At 46.6% G+C, this 22,217-nt stretch overlaps 1 non-coding gene across 1 annotated transcript; it reads left to right on the top strand.

The window, feature by feature from the left end:
* The first annotated feature begins 21,435 nt into the window (after positions 1-21,435).
* On the top strand, positions 21,436-21,549 carry LOC142580669 (small nucleolar RNA U13). Its single transcript, XR_012827814.1, has one exon. It is a non-coding gene; the product is annotated as a small nucleolar RNA U13 (small nucleolar RNA).
* The last annotated feature ends 668 nt before the right edge of the window (positions 21,550-22,217 follow it).

The following is a 22,217-nucleotide window of genomic DNA, read 5'->3' as shown; positions in this document are numbered from 1 at the left end:
AACGAATTTCTCGATGATCTGTCCAAGGAGGTTCATCATCAGGAACCTGGCACTGAAGCTGTGTTCTTGTTTGACAACGAATCAGCGCACCGCCGTGCTGAGGAGGTTGTCTTGGCCACCAATGATCGCTCAGTGAAGCGGCTTCCACCCTACAGCCCATTCTTCAATCCAATCGAAGAAGTTTTTTCAAAGTTCAAGGCTGGTGTAAAGGCTTTTCTTGCTGAACGGCGCGACCGTCTTTTCATGACACCACCAGGTATATCCAAGAAACAGCATCGCCGGGCACTGTTGGTTGAGGCCGCGGGAGAGTCAATGCAGCTCATCCTGCGAGTTGAATGCGCTGCCTACAGGCACAACTACACTTTTGTGCAAGCTGCCCTAGCGTGCCACGACATGTGAAAACTGCTCAGTGCTGCACTCACAGAAAAGTCGACAGTCTTGCAACAAAGTGCTTTTGGTTTATATTAATAAAGTTTCCTCTCGCAGATCTACACATAACGGTTATGGTCATTGTTTACATAAACGATTCACAGGCGTCGCCTTTGCAACGCAATCAATTGCTTCATAAGAGTTTAAAGGCACTTAACATTCTAACCTTTCCTGGCAAATTTGGAATGAGCTCTTTTGCACATCAGTCTACTATAAGTCAATTGATGAAGCGTTGCTCCTGCTACGTTAACATTTCTGTTTCCATTTATTTCTTCAAGTCAATTGGTGCCTGTCGCGCCGTTCTAGTGAAACAAGCCTTGAGAATTCAGAAAGTTAGCAACTATAACCTCACCTCAGCTTCTTTGCGTCAATTGGCTCACACATGTCAGTTCCTAGTGGTCATAATCGAATCACCTTTTGAGCGACCATTCATTTTATGTCCATGAAGCTGTGATTTGTGAGTAGTCAAGAAAATTGAAGTGAACATAGTCACCATTGACCACCAGTATTTCGACCACATCTGCAATCTCACAGGAAAAATATTCACCTATAGCAAAATGAACGAATGATAGCTACCATTGTCAAAGTGACTCGTGATTACTAGTGACTAATTTTTAGCAACCCCAGGTTATAAAATTTGAATCATCCATCGAATTATCATTTGACATCCATGACACTATAAACTCTAATTGTAACAGAGCGCTGAACTGAGCTTATCACTAGTGATAACTAATAACTCTTCACTATCAGGTAGCAATGGTAGTAGAGAAAATACTAATTCAATAACATTTTTATATATATATCCATGGCTATTAGATATCAGTTGGCAGTGGCAACGCAAAAGTGCTCATCGTGCTACAGCTTCATTGATACTACTGACGGCACTCACGAGGGAAAGCTGCCTCAGGGATAGTAAAATAGGTGAATAATATTCATCAGTAACATAACTATACGAGTTTATAGTAGGCATAGTGAGTCACTCGTTTCATCGTATTTCATCAAGAACACCAAGAACCCGAACTGCACATTGTATTTCACTTGTGATTACTAGTGACTCGACCATATCACTTGTGCAATTAAATGGTATTCATGACTGTTTTACTGGTACCGATGACAAGGTCTTTCATTGGAGGCTCCGGATGTCGCAGTAGAATAGTGAATCGTATTTGCTACCGACCGAAGCCTCCCGGCGAGAGCCTAGTGATTATCATCGAATCAACCTTTATTGTTTTTTATAATAGCCAGGACCAAATCGCATGTGTACCATTAACTCGACGTACTCATGCTGACGTTTCCTCTCAATTAATTTGGAGAATTTTAATCTTCTGTGTCACTGTCATAACGAAGCAGAAAATTAAAAAAAATTTGCTGGGGCTTAGCTAAGGTTAAGCCTGGATATCTCGAAGCGAAAAGCTTCGGTGATGCTTATGGTTTAGCTTATGGTTATGCTTTATGATTTAGCCTATGGTTATGCTTACGGTTCAGCTTATGGTTATACTTTATGATTTAGCCTTGTATATGTTTACGGTTTATCTTATGGATATGCTCACGTTTTAAGTTATGGATATGCTTACGGTTCAGCTTATGGTTATGCTTTATGATTTAGCCTATGGTTATGCTTACGGTTTCACTTATGAATATGCTTTCGTTAGCTTATGGTTATGCTATACGTGTGCCTTGTGTAGTTATGCAAATTGCTTATCAATGATATATACCATAAGTAATGCAGGATTATTAAACTTCTTTGTTCATCATTGTTGGGCACAGTGTCTTGCGATTTCTGTACAGCCATAAACACAGCTCTTTCTATCGGTAGTATCTCTCTTCTCCTTCCACGTTGAATGCGCACGCCTATACTCTGGCAAGCGGTTATATAGTCGGCCTCTGCGATAAACGCGCTTGCGGCGAACGTCAAACGATGACGCCAAGCGCGCGGCAGTGGCCACCTGCGCCGACTCCGAACACGCATACGGAGCCAATCTGACTCCGAACATGCTTACGGAGCCAATTCAGACATGCGCCGGCTAAAGCTTCTCGCTTCAAAACCTCCAAAAGTGGTCGTTAGTCCCGTGGCAGGATAGCTACTGGTCTACCACCTCGCTCTTTCATTTTCAAGCTGTTAAGTCATAATATGTTCAAAAATTTTCAGAAGTCTTGAAATCCAAAGGTTCTTGAATTCCGTTGTGTGTGGATTAAATTCACTGGCGCTTGGATTATTTCGGCTGGCGTTTGGATTAAATTGAGTGGCGTTTGGATTAAATTGAGTGGCGCTCGGATTAAAATCACTGGCACTTGGATTAAATTGACTGGCGCTTAGATTAAATTGACTGGCGCTCGGATTAAATTGACTGGCGCTTGGATTAAATTGAGCGGGAAAACCTGTAGAGCGACATAAGCATTTCGTATTAAGGAAGCAGGCGGAGGTGGGTGTAAGTCAGCCCTCAGTCTTCCCTAGTGGGCGCTAACGGTTTGATATGCCTTTGCGGCGCTGCTCCTCTTGTCGAAGATGCAAACGTTGTCGCTTGAGAAGTAGCGTCTGCGACCACAGGCGGTCGCGGACGCTGCACGGGGGTTCCGAAATGGTCCTGGAGGAAGTGGCGCTATATAAGTACGGTTCGGCTCCTGCGTTTGGGTAAGGCTCAGTTGTAATGGGAGCTTTACTCATAACACACTGGGTAACATATATAGTGCCACAAATAACCACCTCCCAAAGCACGCTAAACGCATTTATGGATATCATCCATGGTTGGCCCTTTATAATTCTTTTACAGCGCAGCTTTTAGCCTCTAGTTGGTCTAGATTTTTCGTGGTGTGCTCACACACACACACAAAAAAAAAGCTTCCACTAAAGAAATGGTTTCCGCGTAGCAGAATTATGTTTTCTCGCATATTCGAATTACAATCCGATGCTACAATGTCTGCTGGTTGCGTGTAAGTCATACTTTTCGAATTTTCGACGCATTTTACTTTGAGAAATTTAGTTAGTTCAATAACGCCCTTGCGCTACTCGGAGGGCTTACAAGAATGAGGATCTATGCTGCGCCAGCGGTATACCGCGACCTTCCGGCGGTATCGCGCCTTTTGCAATGGACGATTTCCCGAGGTCCCGTGCCATAATCCACGGTGTTGCACACAGTGCGTTGAATATAGAGGCATCTGTGCGCACGATCTTCCCTCTCCACATGGTTGGAAGTGCGACTGCCTGCAAAGGAAGAGTGCGCAGGCTTCTGGTTGAAATCTCAGTCTTTTCGCGCCTTGCAGTTGATTGATACGCGCCGCGGCAGTCTCTCTCTTTTACCGCCGGATCGGTGAAAATACCAGTTTTGAGAGAATACGATGCCAGCCTGAACTGGTCTAGTGTATACCTATCCAGAGTCCCTTTAACAAGATGCCACCGCACTCGCCGGTACCTTGAAATTGGGGTCGCCGGGCAGCGGCTCGTCGGTCTGGATGACGCCACGTCGCTCTGACGTGCCCGTGGTTCGCCAGGCCCCGGAATACCCACCCAGGTAACCCCTGTTGATGAGCGTCATGACGATCGCGCTGGCGGACATGAGGGAGACCACGGTCAGCCCCAGGACCCAGTAGGAGGCCGCTTGGCGTTCCAGTTTCGCGGAGTGCGGGGCCCCACGAAACTGCGACGTCTCGTCGTCGGGGCCAGTGTCGCTTTTGCTTCTGCTGGGGCTCCTGGAGCCGCTCCTCCGTAGGTGCCAGGTACTGCCAGTTCAGGCATGGAAGGCAAAAAAAAAAAAGTAAACAAACAAGAGACACGTCCAACGTATATATTGGATTTTCTGCCTAGCAGACCTTCACTGAAGTGGTCAGTAGGTGGAATGATATACAATGTATTAAATGTGATGACCACGATTGCGTTTATTTTCATCCTATGCAACGTATAATGTGACCCAATGTTTACCCATCGCGTCGATCGCAAACCTAATCTCATGCAATCTTTATGTTTATACACCGTTTATGTTTATGTTTAAACTTTTCACAAACTATGCTGACATACAAACACCGAAGCAGGTGGAAGGACAGTGTGAGAGACGTCGGCGGAGCAAAGGACCAAGGCGATGCGCACGTGGAAGGACGAATCGAGATGACGGGTGCATGCACGTAGATGCGCGAAACACCTCCAAACATATTTAAGGATTCTCTGCCCCTTGTACCACGTGGCGTGCGCGCCGTCCACAGGATTGGTCAAGAACGGGCACGTGCCCAGAGGCTCAAGAATGAGACAGCACTTGTGGCGGGTGTCCCGATAGCGTTAGCCCGGGCCGTTAACCGTAACAGCTTTTCATAACACGCCTGTGCTCAGACAGTGTGTCAGGCAGCTACACAGGGGGAAATTATTGAGCCATTTTGCATTTTAAACGCTGGTGATGAATATGCAAACGTATCATCTGTGGCAATTGCGGATTAAGAAGTGTTTTACCTTGAGAAGAACCTTGTCATCAGTGATTCGTAATAGCACGTTGTGGACGCTTATCCGCTTTGTTGCGCTTTTGGTTATCTCGATCCTTTGTGTCACTTTCGTCTATGCATTTGTCTGCGCATTTATTTGAGACTCTGGCGACCTCTTTCCATGACATCCGAATGAAATTTTGTGAGTTGAAGTTTAGCGCCCTGTCCGGTCCCAACTTTTTCCCGCTATCTGTGTTCGCGCTAGTAACTATGTCACAGCAGTTGCTGCTAAAAATACGCGTACAATATACGTATACCATTACGAGACCTGCGGTGTATAAGGTCTCCACTAGGCTGTCCCTCTCATGCCCCCATTACGATATGTAGGCTGTAATTACCTAATTAATTAGACAAAACGATTCATTAAACATTTTTCAGTTAAGGTAATAGCTTAGTTCTTTCGAATAAATTTTGGGGGCCACGGGTGTCGCGGCGCGTTGGCGCTATAGTCGCGCTGCACTTTTCGTATTTCCCGCACTACAAGTAAAGCGCGGGAAAAATAACAACGCAAGGCATAACGGGTGGAAATTAACTGAACGGGTTGTGTCAGGACGCAAGAACAGTTGTCTTGTATGTATGTATGTATGTATGTATGTATGTATGTATGTATGTATGTATGTATGTATGTATGTATGTATGTATGTATGTATGTATGTATGTATGTATGTATGTATGTATGTATGTATGTATGTATGTATGTATGTATGTATGTATGTATGTATGTATGTATGTATGTATGAACGTGTGAACGTATGTATGAACGTATGAACGTATGAACGTATGTATGAACGTATGTATGTATGAACGTATGTATGAACGAACGTATGTATGCATGAACGTATGTATGCATGAACGTATGTATGCATGAACGTATGTATGCATGAACGTATGTATGCATGAACGTATGTATGTATGAACGTATGTATGTATGAACGTATGTATGCATGAACGTATGTATGCATGAACGTATGCATGTATGCATGTATGAACGTATGCATGTATGCATGTATGCATGAACGTATGCATGTATGCATGTATGCATGTATGAACGTATGCATGTATGCATGTATGCATGTATGAACGTATGTATGCATGTATGCATGTATGCATGTATATATATATATATATATATATATATATATATATATATATATATATATATATATATATATATATATATATATATATATATATATCATTGAATATATAAGCTCTATAATGTGCTATTCCTCTTAGAGGACTGTCTGCTTTAGAAATCATACCGAGGAATTTTCAACATAGCTTTGAAGGGGCAATTGATGTCCAAAATTTCAGGATATACGTGTTAGCCCACATTATATGCGCAGGTCCTATGTCGCAATTTATTGTTTTGTTACAAAGAATAGAGGTGAGAGGTGTGCTCACTGGAAATTTTGTCTGTCAACATTTCGTTCCATGTATAGACGGAAGTGTACGGTTGTATACGCACTCACTTTGCCCGTAACGGCACTTTTTGTGTAATTATGTCGCGGTTAGTGCTCAACAGATTTGCTGCAAGTTGCGCTTCGTGTATGTGTGTCGGTCTGCCTGTGCTTGTCGTCTCAGTTTTCGCGCCTTTTTGCTAGAAGGTGCGAAACCACCGGTCCCTAATTTTTCATGCTAACCCGAGAATGAATCGTCTAAAAGTGGCGAGTATGATGCAGATACGCTGCAACGCGAATCGTAATGCAAGTGTTAGAAGGCGTTCGTGCTTCCATCTCCTTGCATGCATGCCCAACTTTTTTTCTAGCACGAATCCCTACCAACTAGCTGAACTTTATTGTAATTCCAAGAAATCCCTATAGTTGAACTTCTATTATTATTTTATTTATACATACTGCGAACTACCGTCGTCCAAGCAGGAGGGGTCGTCAGTCGTGGTGACAAAAATAGGTACAACCGACAACCCCAAAAAAAAAAACATAATAAATGCACAACGTAAATGTCATACACATAGGATATGGCAAATTAGCGGCCGCGATAATGACACTCCAGTTTATCGAAAAAAAATCACTAGAATCAAGGACACCTGCAGGTAATTTGTTCCACTCCGAGACAGTTTTAGGAAAGAAGCTATTCTCAAATGCGTTAGCCCTAGCGAAAACGGCGTCAGTGTCCTATCATGAGTATGTCGAGTTTACCTTGTAGAACGAGCCTTTACTGGTATGGTTAGTTCAGTAGTTCCGGAAAGTGAAAGAGAGTGAATTCGACCTAATGACCTCAATGCCTTTTTTTTCAACAAAAAGCGGTGCTCATGCCGTAGAGAACTCATACCCATAAATACTGCCGTAATGTGCGCTAAGAAACAAAGAAAGGTGGTATTACAGTTGCCGAAGGACTTCGTGAGCTTGACGAGGTGTGGCAAAGTCGGCAGATAGCCCTCGTGCGTGCTTTACGCGTGCCTTTATTTTGTAATCGTCTTTTCTCGCGCCGTTCATGTGACCATTGACACATCAAGATACGTCATACATATATATGTAACATATTTGAAACGCGATCGTGAACAAACTTTCACGATCGATGCCACTTTGATCGGTGCGCTGTACTGTCCTGAATAAGCATATGTATGGTACATTCATGAAATAAAGAAAGATTCCGAATTGTAGAGCCTCAAATCCTGAACTCGTGCGAGTGCGTTATTCAGGGTGAAAAAAAAGAAGAAATTAATGAAGACGAAAAGAGAATGTAGAAAGACTTTGTAACGCATATCGATCAGTATTACGCGCTTTTTAAGACTACACTATGTCGCTCGAAGAATCTCGCAAACATCTTGTGTTCTATTAAAAACAGTACCTATAGGCTAATGTGCTGACTACGATGATAACGGTGATGCTCAATTAGGCATTGGGGAGTTTTAGTTTAGGGGACGCAAACGGCTTGCGTACGCGAGAACTACGGGCGACGGTACTGCGCATGCGCACACTCAGACGGAGGGGTCCGCGCATGCGCAGTACCGTGGCCCCTAGTTCTTGCGTGCGCAAGCCGCTTGCGTCCCCTTAACTAAAATTCTATATTTTTATGTTAGCTTATGCATCATTGAGCGCCTTTTAAGCAAAAGCAAAATAAAACCGGAGTGAGCGAAATGAGGTGACAGTGCGTATAGGCGCCCACTTCTGCATTGTTTGTGCCGCATGGAACTGTTATTAAAAGCTCCCCATGTTATACCGTGACAAAAGCGCTTGTATTACCTTTCGGTAATGGCAAGTTATTCATGTGACAGGGAGTGGTAGTGCGGCAATGTTTTGACAGGAGTGCACACGATACCACATAGCGTCCCAAACAACCGTTCGACAAAAACCCCAACAAAAACAAATCGATCTCCATTAGTAAATTGAGCGTCTGTAATACCCAGAAAGCCACTGTTACTGTGAGACGATGCTTGATGCGCCCGAAGACACGCAAACTTCAAAAGACGGGCGGTGACGTTGAAGAGCTCGAACCAGCTAGTCAGGACGTCATGGATCTTGACGGCATCTAATCGCGCCTCGTTAATTATTCATCCGTAATGAGACGGACTACATCGTATTGTAATGGAGCTAAAGACCAAACGTAAAAAGCATTACAATCTTTAGCTGCACCCGCAACACCCAAAATACATTGAAACCGTTATGTCACACTGTCGCCTAGCGTTATACGATTTATGTGGGAAATAAAGAAAATTAGCGTTTTTTGTGCCAAAACCACTTTCTGATTATGAGGCACGCTGTAGTGGAGGACTCCGGAAATTTTGACCACCTGGGGTTTTTTTAACGTGCATCTAAATCTAAGTACACGGGTGTTTTCGCCCCTATCAATATGCGGCCGCCGTAGCCGGGATTCGATCCCGCGACCTTCTGCTCAGCAGCCCAACACCAAAACCACTGAGCAACCACAACGAGTTCGGAAATACAAAATAAATGGCTTCGGTTCTCTCTCTCTCTCTCTCTCTCTCTCTCTCTCTCTCTCACACACACACACACACACACACACACACACACACACACACACACACACACACACACACACACACACACACACACACACACACACACACACACACACACACACACACACACACACACACACACACACACACACACACACATTTCCTCGAAATCAACAATATAGTTTTGAAAAAGTATACTTTGTATGTCGGAGCTTATTTGTAGGGTTTCTCTTTAGCGATTAAAAAAAAAAAGAGCACTCCGACAAAGCATGCAAGTAAAACCTTCGCAGATGTATGCCAATTCGAGGAACTCATCGATCACGTGCAGCAAAGTGGTACATAGGAGTTCGGCAAAATTTGCAGCTGTGCATAGGTGACTTGATTGAAGACTAAGGAATGCAGGAAATAAAGACTTAAGAGGGGGTGTAGAAAGGAACATGGCGGGTGGTAAACACCGCGATATGCCAAAAATGGTTGAAAGCTTAATTTCCCCCCTTCTCGCCATGTCAAACATTTCTGCTATATCGTGGTGTTTATCACCGGCTATGTTCCTTTCTAATCACCCCCAACCCCTTTCTTAAGTCTTTCCTTCCTGGTCGCGCTATTATGCATTCCTTAGTCTGTATAAAGAAATTATTGCACCCCTCATAAGTCCTGTAGGGGCCCGCAGTGTTTTGCCACTGCCCGAAACCTACCCAAGACTTTAGAAAATGGTTCCCTATATCTAGTCCCATTTCCCGATACTCTTAATATGCTTCGCTATATATAAGAGCGTCGTGCTTCTGTAGTCTGTGTTATATCACAGACTGCATGAAAAGCCATGACGTCCCAGCCAGCTGGTGCGAGAACTTCAAGGCGGTCTCGCCACCCTTCTTTTGCCTCTCAATACAGGTTGACAAATATTCGAAGTTTCCAATACGAATTGGATACCTACACGGTATCTATTCGTATTCCTATTCGAAACGGAACTATTCGGTGTTTTTGAGTGTTCAAAACTAACCATATATTTCGCCATAATCGAATGCTTAAGTCTAGTTATTGTTTTCTGTCTGCTAAAGAAAGTATTTCAATTGATCAGAAGTGAGTCTACAACAAAAGCTTTCGAAACAAGAGAAATAAAGGAGGTAATGCAAGCTTTCTTTTCGGTTCCCCGCCGGAAGCCAATATGACAACCTGTCAGGTTTGCGTTTTGTCTATGAGGCAGAGTTTTTGACAGTTTAATGATGTAAATGCTTTATCGTATGTGCAGCCTGTGATGATTTCCTTACAACGGGTACTGTCACATCTATCTACGTAGCGCAGAAATCCATCAGGAGAGATATCTTTTTTTTCTTTTTCCACAACCCTTGATCTTCTTTCGGCTACCACTTATTTTAACATTTTTTGGAAAGCTAGTGTCATACAGCAGCCATTCTTTCTTGAAAAGCTTGCTTGCATATATATCTCGAATATCGAAAACTTTAGAGGCTGGTTGCAAGCAAGCTTTCCGAGAAAGAATGGCTGCTGTATGACACTAGCTTTCCAAAAAATGCCAAAATAAGTGGTAGCCGAAAAAAGATAAAAAATTGTGGAAAAAGAAAGAAAAATATATCTCCTGATGGATTTCTGGGCTACCTATGTGTGTATATATATATATATATATATATATATATATATATATATATATATATATATATATATATATATATATATATATATATATATATATATATAGTCGTGCAGTTTCTGTAATTAAACTCAGTGGCCTCGTACACTACTCAGTACAGGTGCGGTGCCTATCATGAGCAAAATTTAATATTCCTGCTCTAAATATAAGTGCCCGCGTTTGACTATTCCATATTACGTTCGGTGTATTCGATACTTACTATTCTAATTCAGTTAGTATTAGAGAAACTTGATATTCGCCAACCTCTAGTTTCTTATTTTTTTCGCCTTTTCTGGCCTACCGAGAGTCCCCTCTCGGTAAAAGTGGCTTTTCTTTTGTTTATTACATAAGTGTAGATTACTAACACCAGCTAAATATAAGTTTACTCTTTCGTGTCCCTTTATTGGCTTCGCAGTAAAACAGTCGCGCAAATACGTGATACACTAAGGGCGAAATAAAACCGTTCATTCGAGCCGCATGATCTCACCCTGGAAGATTGCTGCGCAGCTCGACTCCAGGGATAAGCGGCGCAGACTCGTTTCCCCGTGGCGTCGGCTCCGTTTCAATTTCCACGTAGATGGCGTCCGGCTTCGCGTCCCCGCGAGCCGAGGTCGACGACAGCGACTGCGCGCCAGTAGGAGGCGACGCTGGGGCATCGCTGCGTGGGGACAGGCATCGGGACGGTGGGCGCGGCGGGGGCGAGCGAGGGCCGTGCTGCACTGCCCCGGGTGGACCGCCTCCTGCGCTGGGACCCCGGGCCGAGTTCGAGCCCGAGTCGCGCGTTGCCGGAAAACGTAGCGTCGACGCGGGCGGCCCGGTACGCGAGGCTGGCGAGTGCAGCGGCAGCATGGTCGAGGCAACCGACGTTAGCTTGCCCGCTTGGCTGGCTCGCGTGTTCCTCAAGCCGTGGTGCTTGCCCACTGCAGGGGATTGGCCAGGGATCCGGCCGTTGAAGGGGGAAGGGAGACAATGGTGATGACGGATTTAATAAATTGTGAATGACTCATCAGCCTGCTAAGGATAATGCGGTTGGGGAATCACGCGGTTTTGCGCGCCAAAACGCCGAAATCACGATTATATTACGAGGCACGCCGCAGTGGGGCACCGGAATAATTTCGAACACCTGGCAGGCCCTTTAACGGGCGCCTAAATCTAAGTACACTAGCGTTTTCACGTCCCTGAAAGAGACATTACCCGCCGTGGTTGCCTAGTGCCAACCACGGCAGGTTCTTCTTACTTCGTAAACTGAGTGTCAAGCGAGGCAATAAAGAAAAAGAAAAGAAAGTTGGCCTGCTAAGCATGAGGTCGCGGCATCAAATCCCGGCCAGGGCGGCCGCATTTTGATGGGGGCAAAATGCGAAAACACCCGTGTACTTAGATTTCAGTGCACGCCAAACAGCCCCAGGTAGCCCAAGTTATCCCAGAGTCCCCCACTACAGCGTGCCTCATAATCAAATAGTGGTTTTGGCACGCAAAACCCTATAATTATTATTTGAGAAGGACGATATAAATATAAACACTAAATGACTTTATATTAATGAAGTATACTTTCATAACTACTTTTTGGTTAATTCCGTGGCAACAAGTTCAATACTAGGAGAGATAATTATTGTCAAATTTTCATTAATCCCCAACCCGAATCTTGTGCCGGAACTCTAGCGCCGGTATGTCAGTGCAACGTCAAGTATTTTTTTTTTTGCTTTCTGGGCAGTTATGTGGTTGAGCAAAAGTTCCAAAACTTTGTAACGGCATAATCGGGTGGTCATTTGAAAGCGCTCTGGCACTGCTACGACGGTCGTGAAAAACAGTTTTAAAGCTGTATTGCGGGAATAACCGCGTGCGGTGTAGCGATAATGCCGCTTCCTTGTCGTCAATGGAAACCGCATATGCTAGCAGGATAGGATAGGAATAACTTTAATAAAGTGCCGGCAAACGACGATTCAACGAGTCGTGACGCTGGCCGAGCGTCGACCCGGGGTTATACTCTACTCTGCACTAGCCCCGTTGGGCCCGTTTGTAGTGGGTCACGAGGCTTGTGCTTTTCGAGCGCACCCCGGGCCTGCTGGACGGCCCATAGTTGTGAGTCCTTGTCTGTAGACTGCAGTGCACTTTGAAGTTCTGGCGGGTAAGTCCTGGAGGTAGCTGCCGTCGGGAACCTGGCACAGTCCCACATGATGTGCCATTGGTCCGCCGGACCCGCTGCACAAACACCACACAGCCCACTCGGATAGAGCTCTGGGTGAAGCACGTGCAGCATTGCGGGGACGAGGAGTGACGCGGTCTGTATTTGTCTTAGGATTACGGCCTCCTCCCGACTGAGTGCCGGGTGGGGAGGCGGCATTGTCCGTCGAGCTAAGCGGTAACACTTGGTTACTTCGGCATAACTAGTCAATCTGTCCTTGGTTTCGAACCACCACACGGAACGGTCACTCTCGGGGGCGCGGAAGGTAAGCGCTCGCGCCGGCGAATGGGCCGTCTCGTTGTGGTTCGGTGAGGATGCACACTCGCCGGCGTGCGCCGGGAACCACTTGATACGGACGGTGCTGCCGCGGTCTTGAAATTGGAGCTTGCCGATGATGGCGGCCGCCGGCGCGCATATTCGCCCCTTGGCAAAATTGCGCACGGCATTCCTCGAGTCGCTGAGCAAGGTGCGACACTCGGCCTCGGTGATCGCCAGAGCGATGGCAACCTCCTCAGCGTCTGTGGCGTTCGTGCACCGCACGCTCGCTGCCGTTGTCTTGGTGCCGTTAGCCGCCGCAACGACCACTGCTGCGAAGCCTTCCCGCTTGTATTCCGCGGCGTCCACATACCGGGCGTGCGGGTCTTGGGCGTGTTGTTCGGTGAGGGCCTTGGCCCGCGCCTGCCGCCGTTCTTGGTTGTATTCTGGGTGCATGTTCTTCGGGATGGGGTCCACGTAAATGTGGGCCCGCGCCTCATCTGTGATCTCGCACGGTTGCCGGCTGAGAGCTTGGGGGTTGTAACCCAGGGACGTCAGTATACTACGCCCCGTCTTGGTGGTAGAGAGGCGCTCGAATTGCGCGGTGAGCTGCGCCTCGGCTATTTCTTCTAGGGTGTTATGGACGCCAAGCTGCAAGACCCGAGCCGTACTCGTGGTCTCCATTAAACCCAGCGCCGTCTTGTAAGCCCGTCTGATCAGCGTGTTGATCTTGGTCCTGTCAGTGACGTGCCAATTAAGGTAGGCCGCAACGTAGGCGATGTGATTGATCACGAACGACTGGACAAGGCGCACGAGACTGTCTTCACGCATGCCCGCCCGTCGTGTAGAGACTCGATGTATGAGCCGGATGGCGTCCATTGCCTTGGTGGTAAGCTTGTTGATGGTCTCGTCGTTGCGGCCGCTCTTGTTGAGCAGCAGGCCCAGTACTCTGATCTTGGGCACCTCGGGGATGCGTTGCCCCGATGCAGTCACAATTTTGATGTGATCACACTCCCGAAGAGGAGCGCGCTTCCGTCCCGGTCGAAGCGGTGTGAGGACGAACAGCTCGGATTTGGCGGGCGAGCACATTAGGCCTGTGCCATCAAGGTGCTGCTCGATGGCGGTAACCGCCGCTTGCAGCTGTCGCTCGATGCTGGCGTCGGTGCCACCGACCGCCCACAGGGTAATGTCGTCGGCCTAGATAGTATGCCGGACGCCGGTCCCCGCTACTGCCCTCGCTACCCCGATCATGACGAGGTTAAAGAGCAACAGCGATATGACCGAACCCTGTGGAGTACCCGTACTGCCGAGCTTGTGTTCGGGGAGCTTGAGGTCTCCGGCGTGCAGTTCTACCGTGCGGTTGGTCAAGAAATCTAGAATATAATTGTAGCTCGTTACCCCCATGTTGAGTCTTGATACTTGTCCTAATATGGCTGAGTGTTTAACTTTGTCGAATGCACTTTGTAAATCGAGACCCAGAATTACTTTGCTGTCTTGTGTCTTGTTGTCGACGATTTCTTGTTTGAGTTGTAACATGGCATCTTGTGTGCTGAGTCTGCGCCGGAAGCCGATCATCGTGTCAGGATAGAGGCATTCCTTCTCTAGGTATTCCTGCCACCGGTTGGCGACCACGTGCTCAAGCACCTTGCCCACGCAGGACGTCAGCGAGATGGGACGCAGGTTGCCGATGTCCAGTGGTTTGCCCGGTTTCGGAATCAGGATCGTTCTTGCCGTTTTCCACTGTCGGGGGAGCTTGCCCGAATGCCAGCATTCATTGAAGTAATCGGTTAGGGCTTCTACCGAAGCGTCGTCCAGGTTGCGTAGCATCTTGTTTGTAACGAGATCTCGGCCGGCTGCTGAGCGGGTGTTGAGCTCGTGCAGCGCTACCCGTACCTCTGATATGGTAATGTCTCGGTCGAGCCACGCGTTGGGCAGCCCCCCGTACGGCGGGTGGGTTTCCGTTGGCGTGTCTGGCAGATACTTGGCTTCCAGGCTCCTGATAACAGCGTCTTTTCCTTGTTGTTGTGTGATGGTGTGCATGAGGCGGGCCAGGCGGTCGCGCTGGTTTGACTTGGTCTTTGTTTCGTCTAGGAGGTGCCGAAATAGATTCCATGTACAACTGCGATGCAATTCCCTGTCAGCTCGGTTGCAGATCTCGTTCCACTGTTGACGGCACAGGAGCCTGCAATGTTGTTCAATGGCCCTATTTAAGTCAGCCACCTTCTTCCTCAATTTGCGATTCAGCTGGTGCTGCTTCCAACGCGTCCGTATCGAACGTTTGGCCTCTATCAGATGGGCCAGGCGGCTGTCCATGATGATGACGTCCTCGTCTGTTTCTATGGTCTTTGTGGCTGAGCGCACTGCATCGCGGAGTTCCGCCGTCCAGGTTTCGATCTCTGTGATGTCTTGCGCTGTGGTGAGGCGCCCCTTACGGAATTCGTCCCAATCCGTCCACTTATGTATAATGGTATTGCTCCGTAATTGGTTGGGTATCGTAATTTCGAGGATGTAGTGGTCACTGTCCAGGTCGACGCCCGTGTTGTGCCATGTTACTTTGCCCGTGTGGTCATTTTTTACGAACGTAAGGTCTGGTGTGGTGTCTCGTGCTACGGAGTTGCCGATGCGGGTAGGATGCGTGGGGTCCGTGATTAGCACACATTTGTGGTCCAGGGTATCCTGCAATAAGTCCCGTCCCTTGGCCGTGTCCTTCACATAACCCCACGCTCGATGGGCGGCGTTGAAGTCCCCTCCGATCAGCAACGTGTTGTCTCTGGCTTGGGTGCTGGCTGTGTGTAGTAGGGTCTTGAATTTCTGTGTTTGGTGCTTGGGGTTACTGTAGATGTTGACGATGAACAGGCTGCCTTTCCGTTGTTTGCTTGGGATGATTTCGGTGAAGGCGTATTCCACCCTGCTGCGGCCGTGTTTGAGTTGGTGCTCGATGAACGTGAGCCCTTTGCAGACGAACGTGCAGACGCCCCGTCCCTCCCCTTGGCTAACGTGAGCGCGATACCCAGGGAGGGTGGGGGTCACCGTCGCCGTTTCTTGCAGCAGGATAATGTCGGGTTTCTTGTTTACTGCGGTAATATGTTGTTGCAGCACTGCTTTCTTGTTGTTGTAACTGTGACAGTTCCACTACATGAGCGCTGCCAGAGCGCTCTCAGACCTGGCGCGGTGGCTTAGCGCATATATGGCGTTGCACTGCTAAGCACGTGGTCGTGGGTTGGAATCCTGGCCGCGGCGGCCGTATTTCATCATCATCATCATCATCATCATCAGCCTGGTTACGCCCACTGCAGGGCAAAGGCCTCTCCCATACTTCTCCAACTATTTCGAAGGGGGCGAAATGAGATGATATATGTGTGATAAATAAATAAATAAATAAATAAATAAATAAATAAATAAATAAATAGCCTTCTTGAAGAGTACCTTCTTGAGATGCCTAGCGACAGAAGCACTTACCATAGCTATAGCCCCTTCGTAGACGTTTCTGCCAAATCATAACTGCGCTGTAAATTACAACCGCAGAGGTGGTGGGATGCGCGACGTGCTGTGTTCGAACTCTGGTATACCACCGGAAACCCACCGTTTCTTTTTTTTTTGTTTTTTTTTTGGGGCGGGTACCACGAGCCGTTGCTGGGTTTGTTTTATGTGGGTTGTCGTCTCGAAAGGGGAAGCCCACTGGACATTTGCTAAGGTCTGTGGGACTGCACCTTGTCCCACCAGAGCTTTGCTGAAATAGGGGAGCAAGCTCCGCTGCTGTGCTAGGCAGAAGAGTTGTGCCGCTTGGTATACCTACCGGTGAAATAGGTGCGCTGACGGTCTGGTGTTTAGAAACTACGGGAGTTTTAGACGATAGAAAGGGCTCGCAGCTTATGGGAATTTGGCGGCATGGGGCCGTCAGACTTCCTTAAACACCGAAGCAGTGACCTAGAGGTAGTGCATCCACCTCGTATGCGGATGTACTGGGTTCGAATTCCGGTACCACCGGGAAGCCAGCGGTATTAACGCTATTTGTGGTAGAAATGTCAGCCGGCATGGTTCTCAGCTACTTGTGAGGCTTTCACATCTCAAAAGGAGGCCCCCTGTGCAGTGGGCGAGAGATGTTGGTCCCACAAAGACCCCTCGTGGGGTTTTCACATCTCAAAAGAATTTGAATAATTTCTACCTCATGCAAAAAAATAGAAAAATAAAGAGCTGCCCGTTTCATTCACGACTTATCCTATCACGAACATGTTCCCTCCTATTTGGTCGTGGACCGTATTCCTAGTATTCCTGCTACGTACAGTCATCGTCTTTCTGAACTTATTTTTTACTCAATGTACAGCTCATTATCAATTATTCCTATCCATGTACACTAACGCTTCCCCGAAATACGATTTCTGGCGTTTGATATTTACCAAGCCAAAAACAAGAACTAATTATAGATTGAAGTTATTAAATTGGCTAACTCCGAATCCCTTACATGTTCACCCGCAATTAGCGTCTTTAATTACACGTTCTCCTTCATTAACATCATCCAGAAAGCAATCGAAGTTATATTTCCTTGACTACGTTCGACGTTGCATTTGAAATAATATTGCTGGATTACTGGTTGCTCATTAGCTGTATATTGATTGTAGTTGTATACTTGTTGCACATCGTATCGTTGTACTTGAGTTATGGTTGTATATTCTGTTACTATTATTTGTCAATGCTCATTGTATTAAGCAAAATCTACTTGTTATTTTCTGCAGTTGCGCATGTATGACGTGTATATTAATATCAGTCTTGTACGACAATATTTTGTGCAATGAATGCTAATATGGTGCTAGAGGCCTGGTCAGGTGACTATATAATGTCACCTTTTGCACCAAGCATCATGACAATAACGTATTTTTACCCACACAAATAAATAAATAACAAAAACAGGAGGCCCCCTGTACAGTTTGCGAGACATCTGGGTCCCACATAGCCCCTTGTCCAATCACAGACGGCTATCTAGTAAAGCACCCGCCGAGGCTGTGGGAGGCAGACGAGTGCTGTTGCAGGGTAACTACACCTGTAAGATAGGTACTAATGTACTCGCGGCCAAGTGCTCGGCCATCATGGGACTTGAACGCTTGGAAACGAGTGTCTGTCCCAACCCGAGGGCATCCCGAGCTAAGAGGTGCATTGGGACGGTACACGGGAAATGGCCACCACGGCAGCGGCCCGAACCTCCCTATTATCCTCATTGAGAATCCCATGATGATTGGTTCGAGGCGGCGACGAGGCAAGGCCTCGAAGTCCCCTCATGGGAGACCTGAGCCCGGGTCATCAAATTTGCCGGATTCAGAATAAAGTTGTTTCCATCCATGGTTCGAGCTCAAACTTCTTTGCGCGCTCGACTTTGCGGCGTAGCGATAAGATTTCCTCCTGGAGCCTCTTGGTGTGGACATCTTTTGTGACAGCACCGCCGTACGCGGTCTATCACTGTTTGGTCTGGGCGTCTCCGATCCTGTGCCCAAGGTACTTCTCCTGATGCAGCTTGAGGTCACCTGCCGACTGGGCTGACTCGACAGCTTTGCGACAGCAAATTACGCCGCTGAAGGGAACACACAGGCGCATAGCCTTTCTACCACCTTTGACATTTAGCGCACTCAGTGGCTCGCCTGATTACGGGGCTGCGGCCTCCGAGGTTACTGCGCATGTCGTTATCTCGATCGGAAGCTTTTTGTAGATAATGCGCTGCTTGCAGCTACGTTGGGCAACTTTTTTTTTTTTTATGAACAGGGCTGACGTTGCGGTCAGGTCAGTCTTCGTATTAAGAGGAAGCTTTAGCTCGGGCTCAACTCCGATCCAGCCTATTCAAACGCAAGAACAACAAAAACAGAACTATCCTTTTCTGAGATGACCCGTTGAACGATTTTAACGAAAATTTGCAAACAAATTCGTATATCTGCATCAAAAACAGATATTGCACTTCTGGAAACTGCAGTCAACAGATCATTGAAACAGGACAAAGTTGGTAATTTATAACTTGTGCCGATTTATCACGATGTTTAGCACAGTTTCGCAAAAGTCATATTCACAACATAATAATATATGTGACGGGCATGCATATGATAACAAATTTGTCCGCTTTGGATGTATTATTAGGTGCAGTTTACGGAATTGTGATGTCGTCTTCCATTGCTCAGTACGCAGTGGTAAACTGAAAAGTTCCGAGTTTCTAAATTTTGTAATTTCTAACCATATAAAAAATCGACGGCCTAACCAAAAATCCGCCTTCCAACAGTCACTCGAGGTCAGCCTTTTCTTTTAAATGTGACCAAACTCATAAAATTCGGGTACAAAACTGATTTTGTCGATAATAGTCGAAGCGCGGAGTGGATGTGAAAACCGACGACCAAAAAACAAAGTACGAATACCACGACTTGAACAATGAAATATTTGTCGGCCTAGATGTAGCAGAAAATGTGTGTTTTGTTCCTCCAGTGAAAAAGCGGTTTCATATAGTAGTTGCTTTGATTATCTTTAAAAGTATGTCGTATACAGGAGAACTCGTTCAGTGGGCTCGAAACTACAATTTCGTTACTTTCTAAAGTGTTGATTTTGCACAATTCCTTCAATGGAGTGAACATGGCTGGAGGAGTGAGGAATATTATAGTCTTGGCCTATCTGCTCCTTCCGACTCCTTCCGCTACCAGCTGAATTTGAGGAAATTCTACGCACAAATTAATTTTATTACGAATTATTTAGAAAAACGAATGTGGCATATCTGTTCTGCGGAAGTTCACGAGGCAGACGAACACGAAGCAAAAGAAGTTTTCGGGTCCGATAGAAGCACAAAGCTACAAAGGAAACTTAGGCGAGTCTCCATGTAAGAAGGCGTCGCAGTTGGGGCAGAAAAAAATATCAACTTAGGGTAACCACTAAGGTTTTCAATAAAAAATGAACGTTTTCAATTATTTAAATGAAAATGAAAATTTTTCTATTGCGCTGCCAAGGTTCTGTTGCTTCTCCGGTTACAAAATAATACACTGGTAATGAGCACGAGAAGGGGGTTTAGTTTCCGAGTCACACACACAAAAAACACTCGACTTATAAATTAAGAAATATAGGCGTGAACGCTGGCATATGGTAGCGAATGATAAGTGCATATATTGCGCACAAACAGAAAACAACGCGCATGTATTAAAAGACTGCGTTGTAGCACGCACCTTCTGGAAGCTAGTTGCAAGAATGTTCGGAATATCCATCGTGCGGCCACCACAGCGCCGAGATCGGTTTGCGAGTCTCGTCTACTACAGCGCTAGCTACGTTTTGTGGTGCCTCCGCAACATCGCAGAACGATCTCGGCAGTCAAATAGAGCAATGTACCCCAGAATGCGGAAACTACGGGTGATAGTATGGGGCCATCTTGAAGAACAGTTGTTCAAACTCGGTGAAGCCGAATTCCTTCGCCGCTGGTCTACGCGGTACATAACCGTCTCCCGAGGCAAAGTCTTTCTACAGCCAGAATAATGCCAATTCTGTTGCCTGAGTTGACACTGTATCTGTATGTGCCCCGGGTACCATTCATAAATTCGAGGCTTACAATAATGCTTTTGCGTGGACGGTGTAATGAGTTTTGTCGTTGTTGCTGTTGTGTGTAGCAAAGCCAGTGTCAAGCAGACACCATTGCTTATTTCTTTGAAAATCTGTTTTGTTTACATTAAGTATGATTTATTACATGTGCTGTACCTTATATTGTACTTTTCGTTCATACCACAGTTGTAAGCGTGCCTACGGGTGAATAAATTTCCTCCTCAGGAAGTCTAATGGTCTAGGTACTATAAATGTATGTGAACTTAACAAAAGTAAAAAAAAATAAGAGCATTGTTTACAGCGCGGGAATGCGGAGCACCTGGAGCTCTGAGCGTAGCAGACGAAAACTGCGAATCGCGTGCCGACGTCAACAAGCGGCGCGCGCTGCGCTGTGGTTGGCTTGCTCACGAGGTACCGTAGTGGTTCATGAAGTCGTCTTCACGGCAGCGCTCGATGCGGCCGCAAGAGCGAAGCGCCCTCTAGTAAAGAGAGCGAGAAAAAGAGCAAGAAAAGTGCGAGAGCGAGCGGAAACGAAAAACAAAGAAAGAGAGAAGGACACAATAGCGAAAACTGCAGGCAGCTGCGTCAGCTGCGCACGAGAGCGCGGCGAGAGGCGAGAGAGAACAAGATAGAAAGAACGCGAAGCGAGCGATAAACAGGTCGCGGAGAGTACGAGGCGGAGAGAGGAAACAGCGAGGGAACAAACGCTCGCCCACTCACTGGCGCCGTCGCTGACAGCGCATGGACAACTCGAATACAGTTTAAGCAATCTTTTAGCAGATAAATATCGTAAAGTGCCATAGTAAACTTAAAGGACAATGATTTGTGCAAAAATACTTCAGGGGGTTTTTTCAAAGTTTAGGTATTGCAATCGATTTAACAAAAAAACTTAAAATATCACTTCCTTCCACTTGTGTCAGCAGTACGCCTGCGATTGTTGCCCCGCGGTCGAAGCGATGCATGCGGTCGATCCTTTAACGGTTCTACTGGGGAGTGATGAGTTGTGGGTTAGCACGCCTCATGCGTGATACGTGCCACGCCCTTTTACCTTGTTACGACGCTAGGCACGTAGCCCTTCTGACCCCTGTGGGACTTATAGTTAATGGCATCAGACATGGGAAGTATGCGCAAGCTTTGTGCAGCGAGCTTGTGCGTTGCGTTGTAGTAAACCAACCTTTGCGCTTGCGATGTCAATTGTCGGAAGCCGTGTACTAGGCGTAATACCTGTGCAGCGACCGGGTGCGCTGCTGCCTTGCAGCTTCGTATGTGCGTAAATTGATAGCTTACAGCTGTGCTTGCACAAATAATCGGATCTACTACCAATGAATGCCACTTTAATCTATGCGTTTACAGCGGTAATAGATACACATTCCCAACATGTCATCATAACAATATAGGGTATACAATCACACAAGCTTCGCGTATCTTGTAATCAAACACTTATTGGCCGTAATTCGGTGCCGGCCGTACCTGCAACAGTGGTTTCTTTCTAGGTACGAAACTAACTTGGCACACGGCTTCTTTGGAATGCTGACAAACAGGCCAATTTCACTGTTCCGCTCTCTCGTAGCTGGAGACTTTCCAAATTACGCATCCTGTTGCAAAAGAAAAAAACACAAATAAAATGCTACTTCAGCACGGAAAACAAGACGGCGGTCGCTGGCCCGCGGCCGCTGTCATGACGTAGTTTTTTCCACTGAATCGAGCGCGGGCTTTTCAAACAGTACCGGAGGCAGCCTTTGCTTAGGCAT

This window comes from Dermacentor variabilis, chromosome 4 (genome assembly GCF_050947875.1).
Source record: "Dermacentor variabilis isolate Ectoservices chromosome 4, ASM5094787v1, whole genome shotgun sequence".
NCBI lineage: Eukaryota > Metazoa > Arthropoda > Arachnida > Ixodida > Ixodidae > Dermacentor > Dermacentor variabilis.
This window is presented reverse-complemented; position numbering and strand designations above follow the sequence as displayed.